Raw genomic sequence first — 19,786 nt, 5'->3', positions numbered from 1 at the left:
ATTTTTGCTCTGTGCGGAAACATCGAATTGACAATACACAATTCATATTCTCGAACAAACATGCATTGTACCAAACTCACAGCTTCATAGTGATATACAAAAGTATATATACAGATATTGTAATTTAAAAGCTTACTTAACTTGTATGTTTTACATTCAAACGTTGAGTTTGAAATATCCACACTTTGCACGAGTACAGGTAAATAAATTGAACGAATGAAAAGCTTTGTAGTAACAGAATAAACTTTTTTCAACAACAAATCATATAACTATTGAAATTTTTTTATGTATGTATCCTTTTTAATCAACTGGTTTTTTTGTTCAAATATTTTTCGTTTGTAGGGCGGGAGTAATGCACGTTCGCCATTTGCATTGAATCGACTTAGATCGGAACTTATAAGGTAAGGCTTGATATTTTAAAAAGCGCCACACATACGTTATAACCTATCTTGAGTATTTGGGCTTGCTTGCTGAAAACACCTGGAGAGCTACTAAACGAGCATACAACCCAATCAGATAAGTTATATGATTATTTAAGAGTTCAACCGGGACAAATTTGTTCTAAGTGGTACCCGAGCAGGGACTTTGAACTTACAAACGTCCAGCATGTTTCTTTTCCGATAACATTTTTTTTAAGGCAAGGCGTTTTATGTAAAAAAAACACCGCGCGGACATTACAACTGATAGAAAAGGTGGACGGAGAAGTTCTTGAACGATTCGGTCTGACATTGAAAAAGCCATTCGAATGTCTGCCAAGCGATCATTTCTTTGAAAAAAAAAATCAAAACTAAAAGGAAACACTTATCAACGAGATCAAGACGAACAGGGCTTCATGAGTACAATCCGTCGAGCGCACGCTTACGATGTACCGTTTTATTGCTGGAAAGGTCTGAAGCGCTACGAAAGGAGCCTGAAACCAAATCGAATAAAAGGGAAGATATTGGATTTTCGTGGGAAGTATACGGTTCACAAATAAATACAATCGGGCACATCCAATGCTACGAGAATGGAGAGAGCAAATGGTGGCGGAGTAGGACTATCGATTGAACTTTAGTGAACACGGAATAGTTCTGGATATAATCAGGCCTATCTGATGTTATCTGATGTTAACGCGAGTGCATTACCTATAGAAAACAATATACATATAGGACAGACACGCCTCCGGTCTTGGCGCCCGAGTAGGCCCATCGATTTTACCAGGCTCTTTTTATGTTACCACGCGTTCATTATCTTCGAAAAACAGCATAAAATAATCCTACGCCTTTTTCGTCACGAAGTTTTCGGAAATTTCAATCAGAGAGCCAGTCATCGAGCGGATATAAATCCAGACCGTTCCAGTGCATGACGCGACTACCGTGATTAAAAATCATTATAACATCGGATCTTCGTAAGCCACAAAAGGATAACTTGAAAAACTATAATGCAAAGCTGATTGCCTGAAACCTAAGATCCCAAGCTAAAACAAGATGTTTTTCGCTGAAAAATTCTTTAAGCGAAATACTTAAAAATTTATTATTTAAAATAAGACTGATATGGGTGGCTAGGGTTGCCCAATAGATTTTAGGCCGATCTTCTCGACCCCGCTTAGGAGAACTTTCTTCTAATTGAAAAAACTTGTTTCTAAAATTTTGTTGTTGCTTTGCCCGGGGTGTGAACCCAGGATCTTCGGTGCCATGGTAGGAATACCAATACAATAGGCTGACAGGTTGTGAAATATACGTTTATTATTGATCTTTTTTAACACGAAAGAAACAACGAATTGGAAACTAGTAAGGAAACAGAAATAACTACTGCCTAACCTTTCAACATAAATAAGAGAAATGAATATATTAAACAATCGAACTTTTTCGAACCATGAGGAGAGTAAAACTTAAATTGATGAACCTTTCATACTAAATAGCAATGCACTTTAGTAATTCGTTTAGCAGGATTAAAACTTCACACCTGATGGCACTGAATATAACAGTAAAAAATACTGAAACACTCACCCCTGCCAATAACGGCAGACAATTTTTCATAAAGAACACGAATATTCAACGCGCTTGCTTCTCAACACACATCAATCTCATCAACATCGAACGAAACAGTCAAACAAGTACCTTGTGTCTTTAGTTATGTATGTAGGTATATGAATATACAACAAATTTAACTTTTACCATTGTATATTTATATTAGTGACGCAAAAACCGTGGAAACGGAACTGTTCATCGGGTTTTTAGAAGAACATAAGGCCTGAAGAAAGATTCAGACAAAGTAACTTGCTCTCAAAAACGAAATATGGTTCCCAAAACTGTATAAAAGTTTCAATGGCTAGATTCATTTCAGTAGCTTTTGAGCACCGGTACGATTCAGATTAAAATCCGGTCAGGGCCTGTCATGCGGGCACCACTCCCTAGAAGAATCTGGGAGTGTTTTTTACATTTAAAATCGCTTTTAGAAGAAAAGAAAGATCTTTATTAAGTAATATACTTACTTACTTGTAAGGCGCGATAACCTCCGAAGAGATTTTAGGCCGAGCTTCTCTTCCAATTTGCGTCGTGATCTTTTTTAATTTTTCCTACAAATTGGCGAGACGGGACCTACTTGTTTAATGCCGACTCCGAACGGCACCTGCGAGGCAGATGAGTTTTCACTGAGCGCTTTTCATGGCAGAAATACACTCGGAGTGCTTGCCAAACACTGCCGAGGGGCGACCCCGCTTAGAAAAATTGTCTTCTAATTGAATTGGCGTACCGAAACGCTTCGTTTATTGTTGGGCCAATGTCCGAATCAGAGAACGAGTGGATTTAACTGCCCGAAATCTTGTAAATACTTCTAGGTGTGCACTGGAGCGCACAAGTGGGATGTTCAGGCAAAATTGGCCTCACATCAATGAGACCGGAACCTTTGAACTAAGCTCGACCGCTTCTACCTAAACTTATTAATTGTATTTCAACAGGGTATTTTTAATTGATCAAATCTAGGGAATTACAACGATTGATCTCTGATGCAGTGACGTCTAGGAGATATAAAGAATTTATCACTTCCTTGTGGTTCCTTTGATGAAATGTTGAAACAAGTACTTCAACGGCTGCTATGCCCTACTGTCACATAGACATAGATCATTCTACTCAAAACGAGACGAAGCAAATATAGTTTGATATAATAGTGAAAAGAAAAAATTGCATCAATAGCGGACTTTTAAAAATCCAATGTACTTAAGTTCTGTCGAATAGCGCCTGAAAATATTCCACACAATTTGGAATAAACACATTTAGTAAACATATGTACCAAATAGTGTTTCCTGGTAACATTTCCTAGTAATGATCGACGTGTGCGAATTTTGTTATTTTTCTTGTAGATGTATTGGAGGAAGAAGTTAAACTCATATTTGCTAAAAGTTTAAAGCCTCTTTCTGCCAGTCTTAAAGCCATCTAAGGCAGTCACGATAGTTAGGTTTCTGAATAGAATATGATAAAAAAAGAAGTTTGGAGAAAACAAAGGCAATTTTTTCCATTTCCATAATCATTGTAATGGGCTGATTTCTAACCAAAATTTAGATAAAGTCGACTTTGAGCTCACAGAGCTTTTACTGGTCTGTTACAATAATTTAAAATGTTTTCTTATACATTTTTTACTGGGATGAAGCTAAAATCCTTAACCTATAAGATAGAAAAAAGTTCGAAGACAAAGATTTTTAAATTTCATGAGCAGTTTGAAAGCCACTTAAAATCTAGACCAGTTTTAAGTATGTAAGTCTCCTGCCTATACTTCGGGGCAGACACCTTACCTTTAAAACTGAACTAGACAACAGCGGCTATTTGAGTACCCAACATCGCACATCACTATTACAGGCCAATACAAATTTCTGGCTACATTCATTCTGTGGACGAAACAGGAGCAGCAACAGGAATAACGAGTCTCAATTTTTGTTTGCCTCTTCAGCTATTATATAAAAAAAAGCAACCTAAAGGCAAAAAACATGTTGAGGATGATATAACTTGAAAAAAAAAAAAAAAATAAAATAAAAATTAAAATAAAGGCATACAGAAACTGGGTTTCCACTTTTCTGAGTAAAAACAATGGCACAGGAAATATTTGTTAAAAAAAAACAGCAAGAACAACAAAAGTAAAAACAAAATAATTGAGATGCCTCCTGCCTGTTCGTGAAATAAATGAAAGAAAAATGCATAATACAACAGCAGCAAAGAAACATTAATCTGTTGAAAATAATGAAATTTTTCTCTCTTTAAGCACAAGCTATTTATTTCTGTAATAAATTTCTATAGAAAGGTACGTACACACTAGGCATTAGTGTTGTTTATACAGTACATGCATTTAGTACATTTATTACTAGAGCACAGATGTGCAAGAATTTAATTTAAAATATATATTTATATCGGCTGCGATTTAGTGCTTAAATGTAGCATACTTTTAGGATAGGTTAAAAATATGTCTTAAAGCGCTTTTTAAGTTGAAGTTCTATTTTTACTACAAAAAAAAAATAATAATAATAATAAGACATCACAATCCTAAATATAAATCGCTACTCATGAAATATAATTTTTAATAACCCCTTTATTTTATGCTAAATTGTCTGCATACTTTCAGGCACTAAGTTTTTAGCATGCTTGCATTTTTTTATTTTTTAGGCAGTTTTCTTTTTTAAATTCTTGCGAAATTTGCATGCACATTTCGCCTGCAAGCATTTTTTATTTCAACAACTTTGCAAAATAAACTCATTAAAAATGTGTAAGCTGTGTATAGAAAGTTTTTGCATAAACCTTGTTGCATACATTTAGGCACACACCTTAGACAGCTGCCTGTTCTCGAACAAAAATTTTAACTCACTTTCCTTCATAGCTTGGCTCATTATGAATGCAATATTTCATTTTAAAAACTTTTTAGTTAATTTTTGCGCGCATAAATGGAAAAAAGTGTTATGCCATGATATGGCACAGATTGACATAGCAATATTGTAAATGAGTTAAATTTTGCTGATTTTTTTTTTTTTTGTGAATCAGTACAAGGAAAAAGTGGCAAAGGTATAAATTATTAGCAAATCTATATTTGATACGAGGAGTAGATTATTAGACAAGTTTTTGCCTAATTATGTTTGGTTCAATTCTAATATGTTTCATGGAATAAACTTACAAAAGATGAAGAGTAGCGAACGCTCATGAAGACGACAGTTTCAACATTCTAATTACCTAAGAAATTGCAAATGTCTATATAAACCTGCCATTCCGACAGCTTTGTTGCATACATGAGCTCACGTGTCACATACTTTCAGGCGCATATGATATTCAAAATATTTTGAAGCTAACTTATATGATAACTAACGAGGCCGCTATAAGAAACTAACTTTTAGATAAAATAGGAACAGTGGGTGCAGAATATACTAGTTAGCGAAAACGATGTATTAATACCTACAGCGAACTCCTCAGTACAGTAATATGAGGCAAATTACACTGGGTTTAAGAACTTTTGAAAAGTAAAGTCCCCTCTCGGGGAACGAAAATCATACTCTACAAGTCACTTATCGTACCCGTCCTGCTATATGGTGCAAAAGCATGGACCATGACAACATCATATGAGGCGACTCTGAGAGTGTTCGAGAGAAAACTTCTTCGAAAGATTTACCAACCTCTACGCGTTGGCTATGGCGAGTACCGAAGAAAATTTGATGATGAGCTGTACGAGCATTGCGCAGACATTAACATTGTACAGCGAATTAAAACGCAGCGGCTACGCTGACTAGGTAATGTCATGCGAGTGAAAGATGACGCTCCGGCTAAGAAAGTATTTTATCGCAAACCACCTATTGAAGCAGAGGAAGAGGGCGGCCCCACACAGCTGGAAGGACAAGTCGGAAAACGATTTAAATTCCTTTGGTGTGACAAATTGGCATCAGTTAGCATAGCGTAGAAGCGACTTGCGCGCCTTGTTGGACGGTCATAGCCGATTAATCGGTTAAGTACCAATTAAGTAAGTTACGAATTAAAACTTCGCACTATAAGTGTGAGAAAAAGGAAGTAATAACACTTGAAATTTCTGCTTAAAAGATTCCAGCAGTGCTATACCACATTTTCCTGGGGCGCGCAACAAGGTTAACACAGTTCCATGTAGATATTGTTTCTTTCACCACTTTATGGAATTCAACCTTACGACCTGAGATAAGCGCTTCTTTTATTTAGAAGATATAAATTCAGGAGCTAAGAACCGGGCCTTTCGTTGCATTCAACGTGAATATTGCCAGATATCACTGTTTAAGATACTGTATTGTGAAAAGCTCCTGGGGAAGAAACCCACTAACAGTTTAAGAGCCTCTCTTCTAACAGTTCTAAAGCCTTTTAAGAAAGTCACGGTAGTTTCAATTGCGGAAGAATGAATGCAAGATCCAGATTAGTTTTAGCATTTTACTCGTTTGAGTTTGGAAGAGATAAGAAAAAATGTGTACACAAAAATGTCTCCATTTTAAATTTCATAAACAGTTTGAAGGCCATTGCAATTTCGTTTAGGCTAGTTTCTAACCAGCGTGCGGAATAATGTTGACTAAAAACTTTAATTTTATAAATTTCCTTTCTTTATTCTCATAAATCTTTTTTTAAGTTAACTTGTCAGAAATAAGGAGCTAATTTTATAAGCAGTTCGAAGGCTTCTTGAAGTCTTGCCCAATTTTTATTTGAGAAAGCCTAGGGTGGTTTCTAACTTAAATTTCGGAGCAAAGTAGGCTGTGGCGCTGTTTGCAGAGCTTTTACTGGTCAATAATTTCTTAGCCATTTTTTTGAACCTGAAGAAGATCCTCAAAACGATCAGTTTATAGTGTGTCAGCGGGTATTTTGTTGACCTTGTATTTTCCGGTCTCCATTTTAATCAATTAGTTTGAATATCGAAAAGAACCACTCATCCCTAATCTCAACGATGCTTTTTATGTTGGTTGTTTGAGGGCAGCCAAAAAGGAATGGCGATCTATTGTAAATAATGTCTGTGCCTCACGTATCTATTATTAAGATATTTTTCCGGAACATATATTTATGTCGTTATAACTTTAATAAACCTACTTCGAAGTGGCAAAACACCACACCACCAGCTCTCCGTAATCAAAGTAATGAACTATCAACTTCGCTAAAGTAAACATTAGTTATTAAGTTTACATAAAACTTTTTGCATAAATAAACGCAATATCATTATCATTATATGTAAACAACTTGATTTAGAAGCAGGGAATAAAACCAACAACATAAACTTACTCCAGCGTAAATTACTAACAAACAATATTATGAAGGAAATGTACTGCACTGAATGAATTTACTGTTGCTCCAAAAGAAATGTACGTCAAGTCCAGGCATAAAAAATAAATAAATGTAAGGCGCTTTAACCTCCGAAGAGATCTAAGGCCGAGCTTCTCTTCCAGTTTGCGTCGTGCTCCTCTTGATTTTTCCCTACAAATTGGCCGGACGGGACCTACATGTTTTATGCCGACTCCGAACGGCATCTGCAAGGCAGATGAGTTTTCACTGAGAGCTTTTCATGGCAGAAATACAATCGGAGCGCTTGCCAGACACTGCCGAGGGGCGACCCCGCTTAGAAAAATTTCTTCTAATTGAAAAATCTTATTTCTAAAATTTTGATGTTGCTTTTCCCGGGAGTTGAACCCAGGGCATACGGTGTGATAGGCGGAGCACGCTACCATCACACCACGGTGGCCGCCCAGGCATAACTTCATTTAAATAGAGGATGCTCTTTTCCTGTTCAAATTTTACTGACCATCAAATTGATTTTATTTTCTCTACTCAGGTGTCCTTAATAACCACACAAAAGCGGTATATTCAAATTGGCCAATGACTTGTGTAGTAAAAAATATATGGATGGGTGGTACTTTTTGTCGTTATCACAATGTTGCATGCACCATACAAACTTAAAAACACGCAGCACACCGACGCTGATACTTTAAAATGTTAGTACACAAATCCATAAACAAACACTCGTTGTGCTAGGAAAATTGCCATGGTTTGCATAATTTATCTATAAATATTGAAATTGCTACCCGTCGCACTCAACGGTCAGGGGTAGAGAACAACACAACACTAAAAGCGTGGAAATACGTAAATACTAATCCACATCAACTACGTTGCATATACGAACCTTTCAGACGACATATTTACGGATTAAGACAAAAATGTTGAACATCGCAATATCCCAGCAAGCACAGTCTTTAACGCTAGAGAACTTTTATGTAGGCACGTTAGATAACTAGTGTAATCTCGACTCGAGAAACCAACTCACATTAGAATTTCATTAGAGAAATACATTAGATTGCGTTTGGAGAACTATAATTTTTCTCAATTTGATAATAAGCCACCATTTTGTTTGAGAACGCTATGTTTCTCCAGTGTTTCACGAGTCGTCTTTAAACATTAGAGATTTGAGAACAGAGGTAGTTATCTAACCTTCCTCTAATCTTTAATTAACTCCAGTGATTGTCGAGAAGTAACCGAAATTTCCCTCAAAAATTAACGGTTCATAATCGTCTCAGTTAGTTCGTAAGGATTGAAGAGAATTGTTGGGGTTTATGATGGTAACACTCAATCCAGGTTCTAATGCAGTAGTTTATTCCTCCATGCAGAAGTAGGGCAGCGGCTCAAGTACATTTTTGTATAATTCTATAATCTCATTGTAATTTTTTAATTTACTTATTTATTCACTTTCATAGAATTTTTCTTAAATTTAAAATTTTGAACTTTTATGAATTTCCTTTTTTAATTTTTTAAAAACTTTAAATCAAAACAGAAATAAATTTTAAAACATTAGTTTTTCTTTCGTTTTTAATAAAATTTTTTTTTTTAAAAACTTTTTTAGATTTCTATTTATTTTTCTTAATTTAAATAAATAAATAAATGAGTGGCAATATTTATGTTTTTTTTTCGTGTGAAGAAATTTAATTTTTATTAAGTTGTTTTATTGGAAAAATGTTAGAAATTTCTTTTAACTTGATAATTTTTTTTTTTTTGTTTTCTAATTTTTAAAACACTTTGTACAACTTTATACAAAAATAATTGCTGTTTTTTTTCAATTTCTATTTAAGCTGCCCGTTTCTCCGCAAATTATCATAGTATCGAAATAATTTGTTTATTGTTTTAATTTGTTTATTGTTTTAATTTCATTTTTTTTAATTTTGTTGATATTAGAGTTTTGTATTAGAGTGTAAGTTTACAAACGGCGATGGTTACTAGGATATGTTTCTGAATTTCACTTCTTCATCAGGGTCCGTATTACGTGTTACGATCCGTGATCGAAACTAATTTTTTAAATAACAATAGCTCTGAAATGGTGAATCGGATTAATGCCATATGCGAACTAGCGGCACATAGTACACGTAAGATCCATAACTTTTTATAATTTTTAGAAATAGTTTGACAGATGCATAGTTATAGCCTGAGTGAAAATAGTTTTCAGTCATTGATCGTAACACGTAATACGGGCCCAGCTAGTTTTTCGGGAGCTGAGCATTGAACTCGAATCTCCAACATTCATATCAGTGCAAAGGCAGATGCCCTTAGCTGCTCAGCCATATGAATGTCCCGTTGTTTGCTGTACAATTGATCTCTAAGAGTTGCCTTTATGTTTCTATTTCTTTTGATCACCATGTATGCACATATACTCTGTATGTATGTAGTTTATTCCTAATTGTGTGGATATGATATTTTAAAATTTTTTTCTTTGCTTTTTATTAATTTTATAGGATTTCTGTTGATGGCGTTTTCATTGGCGTTACTCTTGCTGTGACTAATTTAAAAACAAAAGCTACGGACGCATGCCACTTTTTTTGTGGATAAATTATGATTATATTTTTTTTTTAAATTCCTAGAAATGGTATTTAAAAAAACTTTTTTTTATTAATAAACTGTTGTTTTCAACATTGGTTTTATTTTTTAGAAATATGTTAAATAATTTTTTTTTTAAATGGTCGAAATTTTTTGTCGTTGAAACTTTTCTTCTCTTCACTTATCTTTTTAATTATTTGAAAGAAAAATGTTTAATTGTTTTTAGTTTTTATTTTGTTTCTTTATACATATTTGTGTCTATTTTTCATTAATCTTAATTCCGTATCAGACAGTTAATCCTGATTAACGTTTTATCTGTATCGATTAATGTACTTATTTATTTTACCATTTTTCTACTTACACAATTTTTGCTTTTATTTTACAGACTTAGTTATTATCCTTGCGCTGCTCGACATGACAGGCAGCCAGCTTTTAAATGTAGTACAAAACGCGCTTGCTTAAGCCGTGAAAATTAAAAAATGCAAAATTTGTATGAAATTTTGGTTTCGTCAATCTACACCTGGTACCATGCTACAGAAGAACGCGCTCTAACTGTGGGTTGTGGGTGTGAGAGGTTTATTTTTTTAGCAAACTTTTGCATATTTTTACATTTTTTTTTATATATGTATTTTGCTTTGTTGGCTTTGTTTGTTTATTTTACTTAACCAAACACACAGCGCTTTCTATTTTGTGGCCGCTACCCGCAACATGCTTAAGTAAGCATTCTACATTGCATAATTCCAGGCTTGTGAGCTCAGTGGCCTCGGCATCGGTATAAGTAATTGTATAAACCGTGAAACCGTTAATAGATTTGTTGTAAAAAAAAATCTATGTTGACAGTGTAAGCATGCGGGTGATTGGCTAGGAAATTGAGTAGACTACTTCATATTTGCATACTTTTAGGATCTCTATATGCAAAGTGTGAGTTTATTCTTTTAAACTGAACGAAATGGATTTTTTCTACTACAAAAGTAAAGTTTTTCATGGCACAAGAATAAAAGAATCAACACTTGAGTATTTTAGTTTTACGATGTTTTCAAGGTTGTGCATACTTTTGGGAGGCATGTATAAAAGCTGAAAATTGGAATAATCGTCTAGTTTATGTTTTTGAAAAAAAATTCTTAAAACAAATTCTTAGATTGGGTGTTTTTTTACAGGCAGCCGAAATACAAATGATATTCCACTCGATATGGTAGAATTACGGGAGGGATTACTTAAAAAAATATTTTTTTAATTAAACTGGTAAAAAAATGGAAAATTAGGTCTTTTACTGATTTTTTTTTTTATTGAATACCTTTTGGCAGTTAACCTCCACATACAAATTTTCCGAATTATTTGTATGCAGTTGGTTTTATATTTCAAATCAGTAAGATAATATCAGTTATATTAAATAGAAGTAATTGTATTCCCTTTTATGAAGACATCTGCAAGCATATGAAAATATGTTCACAGTTAAGAAACCTTCGAAGCTATTAAATAATATTACATACATTTAGCTGGAACCATTGAATCAAATTTGAAGGACAAAGATATGAAATGCATAACCAATGAAGTAAGCAAGCATTAGAAAAGCTTTTTTCGTATCTATTTTAGCACTTTTATTCAACATTTACAAGTCATTGGACTCTTCTTTGTGAATATTTTGTGGCCGTTTCAGCAGTCATGACTTTTAAAGGTTTTTCTTTTCGGTTATATAATAACAATAACATTGAATTCTTATTGAGAACACATTTGTGGTGTCCTAGAAATGGATTTGAATAGCTTACGTGGTTACAGCGCCGACATTGCGATCATACAGCAGCGAACAGAAAAATTGCAGTCGTAATATTTATCAAACTTCGTCAAATAAATTATTATTATTTTTAGATTTTTTCTATAAGAAAGAAACTTCGATGAATTTTGTAACTGAAGGTATACAAACCAAGCACGAAAAAGTTTCCGAAAAAATTGCAGTCGTAATATTTATCAAACTTCGTCAAATAAATTATTATTATTTTTAGTTTTTTTCTATAAGAAAGAAACTTCGATGAATTTTGTAACTGAAGGTATACAAACCAAGCACGAAAAAGTTTCCGAAAAAATTCGAAACACTTTTACAAAAAATTCGAAGTTTTTATTCGGAGCTCTCTGAACTTATTTGAGTACGCAGTTTTAAAGTCCAATCAATTATAGAGCAACAAAGTACATGTTATAGGTCATTTAAAATTAGCATTGTTTTTTGACAAATTTTTTCTTCGAGGCGTGTTTTTCATTTTCCTCTATACAAAATATGCAATTTTTTATATGGAAAAAACTAGGAAACACCCTCGGAAAAATGTTTTCAAAAAGCAATGCTTTTTTAGAGAAAACTATAACTTGTACTTTGTTATTCTAAACTAAATTCTGCTATTATTTGGCATACTACAAACAAGCAAATAATATGTCAAAAATTTCTAAAAAGTTTATGAGATTGGTTTGCTTTTTTTCAGTTACAAAATTAATAGAAATTTTTTCTAAGACATTTTTTCTAATTTCTAATTTTTTCTATGAGACAAGAGAAAAGATAGGCGAAATTAAAAAAAAATGCTACTACTGTTTTTCTTTTCACTGCTGTATGTGAAGCTTTTTGTTTTGTTACATTTAAGTGATGCCTGAAAGCATCTGTTGGCAGCGTTTCTATTTTCATAAATCTATTGATATTTTGTAAACCTGCGCAACCAATTTTGTGCCGTCATAAAATATATTCGTTTACGGGGCCCTCAACGCCAGCACTATACGTAATTTTTTAAAGCTTTTGTTTTATAGAATAAAGATATTTCTTCATAGTAGAATACTTCCCGAGTAAACTCTTAGAGGTATCAATGACATTCCTACACGCTGGTCATGCTCAACTACATATTATTCGAGGTATTCTGCATAATACTCAATGGAAGCATTACCATTCTCTCTGGGCTGTCTCCGTTGCACAAAAATTATGAACGTGAAGTTAGCGAAGCACCTTCAGCGGATCAAAAACTTAATAGGTCGGTATTTTGTCTCAAATTATGTGCAAATTATTTGCGAAGAAGAAAAATTAGCCGTGCTTTTCTGAGTGCTTTTTTATGGTACTTCGTCAAGTTCACGTGAAGTTGGCGAAGCTTTCTTGTAAAAACTCACTTAAATTATACTGATCGAAATTCGACTCAGCTGGTATTTTATCGCGTATTTTGTGCTAAATAGTTGCGAAAAGAAAAATGTTGTGACTATTTTTTGTGCTTTTTTTTAGGTGCTTCGCGCAGTTCATGTGCAGTTAGGAAAGCAGCTTCGTAAAAACTGAGTTACACTTCTCTGATTAAAATGAAAATCCCTGGTATTTTGTTGCCTATTAGGCGCTAATTGGCTGCGAAAATAAAAATGTTCGCTCATTTTTAGGTGCTTTGTGAACTTAACAAAGCACTCTCGAGAAATTGACGCCCTTCACTGATTTAATTGCTACTTAGCTGGTATTTTCTTGCGACTTTTCTTTCCCTCTCCGACATCGAGACACCTTAAACCTCTTCTGCTGAAACAATGCAGAACGAATTTCGAACAAAATGAACCTTTTCAGCGTTTCTGCCAAGATTATAACTCTCACTCAAACACATTTGATAGCTCTGACTCCCTTTTATCTATAAAAAAGATTGTTCTCACCTCTCTTAATTATTAATGTATAATACGTTTGCTTCTGTTCTCTTTAAGTATTACGCTTGGCTGATGAAATTTCTTCTGTATCTTAGCAGTCTCAGATCGCGACGCTTGACAAACTTCTGCCCATCAAAGACTCGACAAAAACAAAAACACAAAAAAAAAACAAGTTATATATATATATATACATCGATCGCGTGAACAGTCTGCTTTCATTGGGCCACTTGAGGGCAGCGCGCTGCCACAACGTCCATAAAACAAAAAAAAAAAAAAAAATAGTTGCGCAAAGAAAAATATTGTCACTATTTTTAAGTTTAATTTTTACAAGGCATTGGCGATCTTATGAAAACATTACATTAGGACATTTCGCGGTGTCGGCAGACTCCAATAGGCTGCGTGTGAACCTCCCCGAAACGGAACTGTTTCTGTACATTTGAAAACCCAAAATAACTTCCGACAGTTTGCCGAACCTTACTGACCCTCTCCTTTACGGAGCCTAGTACCTTGATTTGATTGATTCTCGACGCGATGTCAAGCAAAAGGAAAAGGAGCAATCGCTTTGCGGCGACTGTTGCAATTTAGGATACTTTGCAGCGTACAAAACTTTCACTGTCAATGCATTACTCTGGCCAAAAACAATTTCGTAATTTTCCACAGATACTTGGAAGCAGCTGTTCAGTTCATTTTTGCATCTAAAGCAATCAAGATTTAAGCTGACTCCAGTAGATACAGGGAAATTTGCATGATACAAAAAAAAAAAAAAAGAATTTCAAATATTTATAACATAACACAATTGCAATTTGCGTTGAAGCAACTATCGCCAACATAATCATTAGCATGAACGCCTGCGAAACAATTTAACGTTTCAGCAAATTCAAAGCAATTAATTAAAACAATGAGGGAGGCGGACAAACATAATTATCTGCTATTTATGAAAGGTTAACTTAGCTTAATAATAAAGGTGTAGAAGTCTAAAAATTCAAAAATGTTGGAGTGTCTTTCAACAAAAACGATACAGACAGGAAATACCTTTTTATCAAGAATATTTAAAGGAAAAACAAATACAAAATTAGCTTTAGAAAAGGTAAATGAGCTTAACAGCGGCTGGTCGCAGTATGATGCCTTTTCGTAAGTTAGAACTGTGTAATGTTTTTGGAGTTTAACGGTTGTTGTAAGAAAAGTTTTGAAGAATCATTTAGGAGCGAAGCTGTTGAGCCGTCAAATGCGACAGTGTAAAATGCGTAATTGTTGAGTACGTGGTATGAAGGTCAAAAGTTAGCAAGTAAAGGAAAATGGTATTAAGAACGTTAGGAAAAACCAAACGACGAGGCATTAACCACAAGAAACATCGTTGGCAACTTGTACGACATTTTGAACATGCAACATTTTAATATGTAACCGTCAGGAGTAACAAAAGTTCCTTTGGTTGAAGAGCAAAAAAAACGTGAAAAAATTGTGTCTTCACAATAATCCCTATTAACTTAAATACTTGAAAACAATAATAATTCTTGCTAGGCCAAATTAATACTTAAGTGCTTGCTTTGATGCAGCTTTACGGCCCATGCATGAAAAGGCAAAGCTAAATTTTTTTTTCGCTTCTATGCGTTTCGACGCTCTCACGTATTCCTAAGATAGTCTAATAATTTTATTTTAAAAAGAATTCAATATGTTTTTATTCTTTTGTTAATAAATTGCTTTTAAAATAAAATTATGAGACTCCCTGATGAAGACGTAAGAGCATCGAAACGCGTAGGAGGGGAAAAATAAAAATTTAAATTTACCTCCCCATTTCTCAGCCGCAAAGCTTCATCCAAGCAAAAAGTAACGCAATTTTTCTTGACATTGCTTCATAAAAAGATCTCGTTTTTGCATATTTAGACATCTTATACGTTTTTAATTCCCAACCATTGTGGCAACTCGATGGCAGCAGAAACCTCTCTGGCCTTGCGAAGCAGATGATTATATCGATTGCTGAGTGGAATATGACTCTAACTCGGCTGCCAGCTCGAAAACGCCTTGTCTATCGTAAAAATGAAGTAAACTCTGCAATTTGGGCATGACTCTCACCTCGGTTTGGTTTCTAGAAAATTTTAAAAAATACCTTCCTTCAATTGTGGCCAAACTAGAAAACGGAACATAATTTTTTTTTTTCAGGACTAACGCAACGTATTTTTTTATGTATTCACCTTAAGAGAACAGGTTGGCCAGAAGTCGATTAAAGAATGTAGGGATTGGCCCAGCATCTGACACGGAGTATACCGTAAGATGTTGACGTCCAGGCAGAGAATGTAGAGTACAACTCATGGTAGGAATAGGAGGAGATATAAGGCAATGGTAGGAATGCTAAAATCTACAATGACGGCTCAAAAATGGATGAGAGAACTGCTGTTGGGTTATGCTCGCAGTATGTGCAGGTCAGACAGTCTTGACAATTCTCTGACTGGAACAGTGTATTCAAGTCAAAGGGCTTTTTGCTACATAATTTATACAGTTCCGGCAACAAACATTAAATTACTTGTTATTAAGAATTCATGAGCCCAACACCGGCTTATAATAATTGAATATTCAATTATTATGTTTTTTTAAGAGAAACTGAAAAGACAGAAATAAACATTTACTGGCATATTGCGATGGTACCATTTCTTCTCAGTTTCTCTTAGAAAAACATAATAATTGAATATTCAATTATTATAAGCCGGTGTTAAACTTATGAATTCTTAATAATAAGTATAAATTGAACACACCATTAAAACAAACACACATTAAATTCCTTGTTTGAATTCCGAGACCCAGACCGAATTTCTATTTCAAACTATGAAAAGTTGCAATAATAAAGTTTGCATCATCGCAAGCCGATTTATCATTTCCTTAATCGATGTCCGAGACTGCAAACAAAGCGCTGCAGTTCTCAGTGGGTACGATCTGTCGGTAGGCTGTCGAAGGTGGGCAGATCTTTTGCTCTTACTTTCCACGTAACCAGCTCCTTTGCTCCTATTTAAATTCATAAGGATGAAGTAGGAAACATCTCTTCGTACGAAGGTGATTATAGCCCCTTTTCAATGAAGGCATTCAAAGTAATTAAAAAAATGTCGCCGAGTACAAGTGCGGAAATCTCATCTTATCTCTCTCTTCGCTAAACCCATTGAGCTGACTTCTTCAGGAAAGTTAGATGATTACATAATATTCGCCATATATCTATGGCAGTGAAAACCAAGTCATAAGCAGTAATTTCAGGTGTCAATCCTGAATCTTCATCAACGCCAGGCTTCACCAGCGTTGTAGTGACGCCATCAGTGGAAGTACCTGGTCAAGCTTTCCGGCGCTCGTTCCCTACAGAAAAATTTGTAATGATGAGCTTTCAGAATTATTTGAAAACATTTTTTTCACATGCAATTTGGCAAAGCTCGGCAGTTTGTATTGGCTTAAATAAGTTTATTCCGAAAAACAAAGAGACCTACAATGGCTAGAGAAGGTTCTAGATGTGAGATCTTAGCAGATAACATTGAAGATGAAATTCGAAATCGATATAACAAATAGCTTATCACAAATGGAGCACGTTCTAAAGCGTCACATAGTTGGCAACCTTTTGTTAGTACCCACGCATTATATGCTAGCAAAAAAGAAAAACTCAAGTGAGCGCCAAGAAATTGTGTACTTTTAGTTAACGACCAAAAACTTTCCAACATTTACGTTAATGTGATAAAAAAGCTTCGTTAGGCTGAAAACATGCTGTAACTTTTGTTGCTCGAGTAAAAAAAAAATATTTTCAAAAGTTGACAGATGAAAAGTTAACGCCAGGAAATAGAGGAAATTTCACAAACGTCAAAAAATATGACAGCGCTCAACAAAGAAGATATATATGTGAATCTTAGAAGTTAAACAATTCAAGCTAGAGAAAGAGTAACAGCTGTGAGGGTAATAAAACAAGAAGAGCAACAACAACTTGCAAAGTAAATGAGAACAGATAATTTTTGTTGAAAGCAATAAAGAAGGAAACAAAGGATTATTATTGGTATAACAAGAGTCACAACATGAAAAACAAACTCTTAAACACATTTTTGCTGCCTATATAGCTAAATATGTAAATAATCATTACAACGACAAATACAAAATGATGTCGTCAAGAAAACACTTGTCACCAAAACCATCATCATCATTTAAAGTACGCGCAAAGCAATAGCAAAAAAGCATTAAGCATCAGCTTTGTATAATCAACGAACGGCCTAGCCCTCTTTCAACCAACTCAACGCACTTACTGATTTACATAATTTCTCAAGATGTTTTAATTTCAACTGTTACTCTTAATTCCTATAAAACTTAATGATACTGTGAAAATTTATGAATAATTTATAATTAATTTGTAAGCCTTTTTGCTTAGGTTGAGCGAGTTTGATGCCTTTACAATTTATTAAACGATGAGCATTTTAATATATACTCATAACATGGCCTGACCTTTATTGCATAGTGTTTCATCAAACGATTTTTGAAGGATAAATTTTCACTAAGTTGCATGGAATACGAAGGAAAAAGTGATGTTGATGTTTGCGCAAATTAGTGAGGAAAAATTACATTGAAGCTAGAAAGCGTACCTTCAGTGTTCAAGACAGGAAGTTCAATATCGGCAACCTAACGGCTGCCAAATAATCGACAGAACTCTATCTGGCTTTATAAAGAGAGAGATAGAACGTAACATACTGCATTGAGTTCTTCAGAAATAACAATCCTTTGGCGGATAGAACCTCAGCGTATTCGGTACGGTAGACCGGCTGTTGTGGAAATAATTGAGATACTCGGCTCAAAACTTGCGAACATAAGGTAGGTAAAATCTAGTGTCTTTACCAAGAGACCCATTGTAATCTTTCTCGTTTTCGAATAAGCTAGAAGACGTAGTTCAATAGATGCTTTACTTCGGTAGAAGCTATTTGGTTTAAGGTTATGGGGCGATTTTTGACAGTACTCATTTCGGCGCATAAGCAGTGATAAGTTGGTGATTCCTTGACGTCTTTGCATCCCCCTACAGCAGTGAGGGAATGCGCTCGTACCCTATAGGAAAGTAGCAGTACAATTCACTCAAATTAGAAAGTGGAGTTGAACTGAGCATAACGTTTTGTTCGAAATCAGAATGATAAGCAATCCTGTATAAGTACTAAAGGGTTAAGCGATTGAACCGTTAGTTATGCAAACGACTATATTTATTTGTATTAAAAGCCATTATTTTTAGCTCTGTTTGGTCACAATAAGTTAGGGTCTGTACGAATATGTCCATATATATCATCTTTTTTAGCCCTTACCTTGCTTTCTGCAATGGCCCAACAAAAGCTGAAGGAAGGTTAGACAACTACCCTTGTTCTCGAATCTCTAACGTTAGAGCATGAGTCGAGAAATACTGGCGAAAAATTATGGTTTCCCAATCGAACTCTAATGTACTTTTCTTATGAGTTCCTAATGTGAAACTTTGCAATAGTTTTCTAATCTCAACTCGTTTACTATTGTGGTTCTCTAACAACTTTCGCTAGTCGAAAAATTCTCTCAAGTTAGATACTGTGTTTGCTAGTGGTTTAGCTGACATAATCCAGCGGTCGGCATTGCCATAATACTAAGATCAGATCAGTATCGAACAAGCTGCAAAGCAAGCATGGCCGTACTTTGTTTGTGCGCATTAATTTATTGTATTACTTAGGTGTTTTCATACACATGCGTACAAACGAACGACGAACATCCTCGCTTGATAGTTTGCTTGCTACTAATCGTTGTTATTTCGCTCTCGTGCAAGTGTGTAGTGAGCATGATTTCGGAAGACAGTCACTCATCTACATACTTCCAGGCAGACGGGATTTGCTACCGTAAAAAAAGAAGAGTCTGCCCAGCATTTTTCTAAGCTTACTCGAGACCCATCTGTTCAAGAACACATTGCACGTGGCCAGTGGAATTCCCAAGCAGCCCATCGCATTAGCTACAACTCGGCTTATTGGGGCAACTGTCTCTGCATCCAGATACACCTAATATGTGACCTGGAATCATGAAACGACCCTATTGTGCGAAAACAAGTTTTCGAGAAAAACGCGTTTAAAGTTTTTGTTTAGCTTGACTCTGTGCAGCGGCTGGCGGTTGTGAACGAATTTTGTAATTAAAATTTAACTAACTTCTCGATAAGCTACAAGCTTGAAACATGAAATATAGTTCAGAACCCGACAAAAATGCAATAACAAGATAGGTGGCGCATAGATCGAAATATTTGAAAAAATCGTATTTGTGGTCCGATTTGGCTTTAGATGTGTTTTGTGAAAACACTAAGAAAGATAAAAAACTGCGGTCCCATTAGAAAAAGCGTTAAATTT

General features: G+C 34.8%; 1 protein-coding gene across 5 annotated transcripts in view; it reads right to left on the bottom strand.

Moving 5' to 3' along the window:
- Nucleotides 1-19,786, bottom strand: part of stai (stathmin) — a 547,461-nt gene that overhangs the window by 230,042 nt on the left and 297,633 nt on the right. The gene's annotated exons all lie outside the window — the stretch shown is intronic.

This window comes from Eurosta solidaginis, chromosome 2 (genome assembly GCF_040869045.1).
Source record: "Eurosta solidaginis isolate ZX-2024a chromosome 2, ASM4086904v1, whole genome shotgun sequence".
NCBI classification, from domain to species: Eukaryota; Metazoa; Arthropoda; class Insecta; order Diptera; family Tephritidae; genus Eurosta; species Eurosta solidaginis.
The sequence above is the reverse complement of the archived record's forward strand: the minus strand, read 5'-3'. Positions and strand labels throughout refer to the sequence as shown.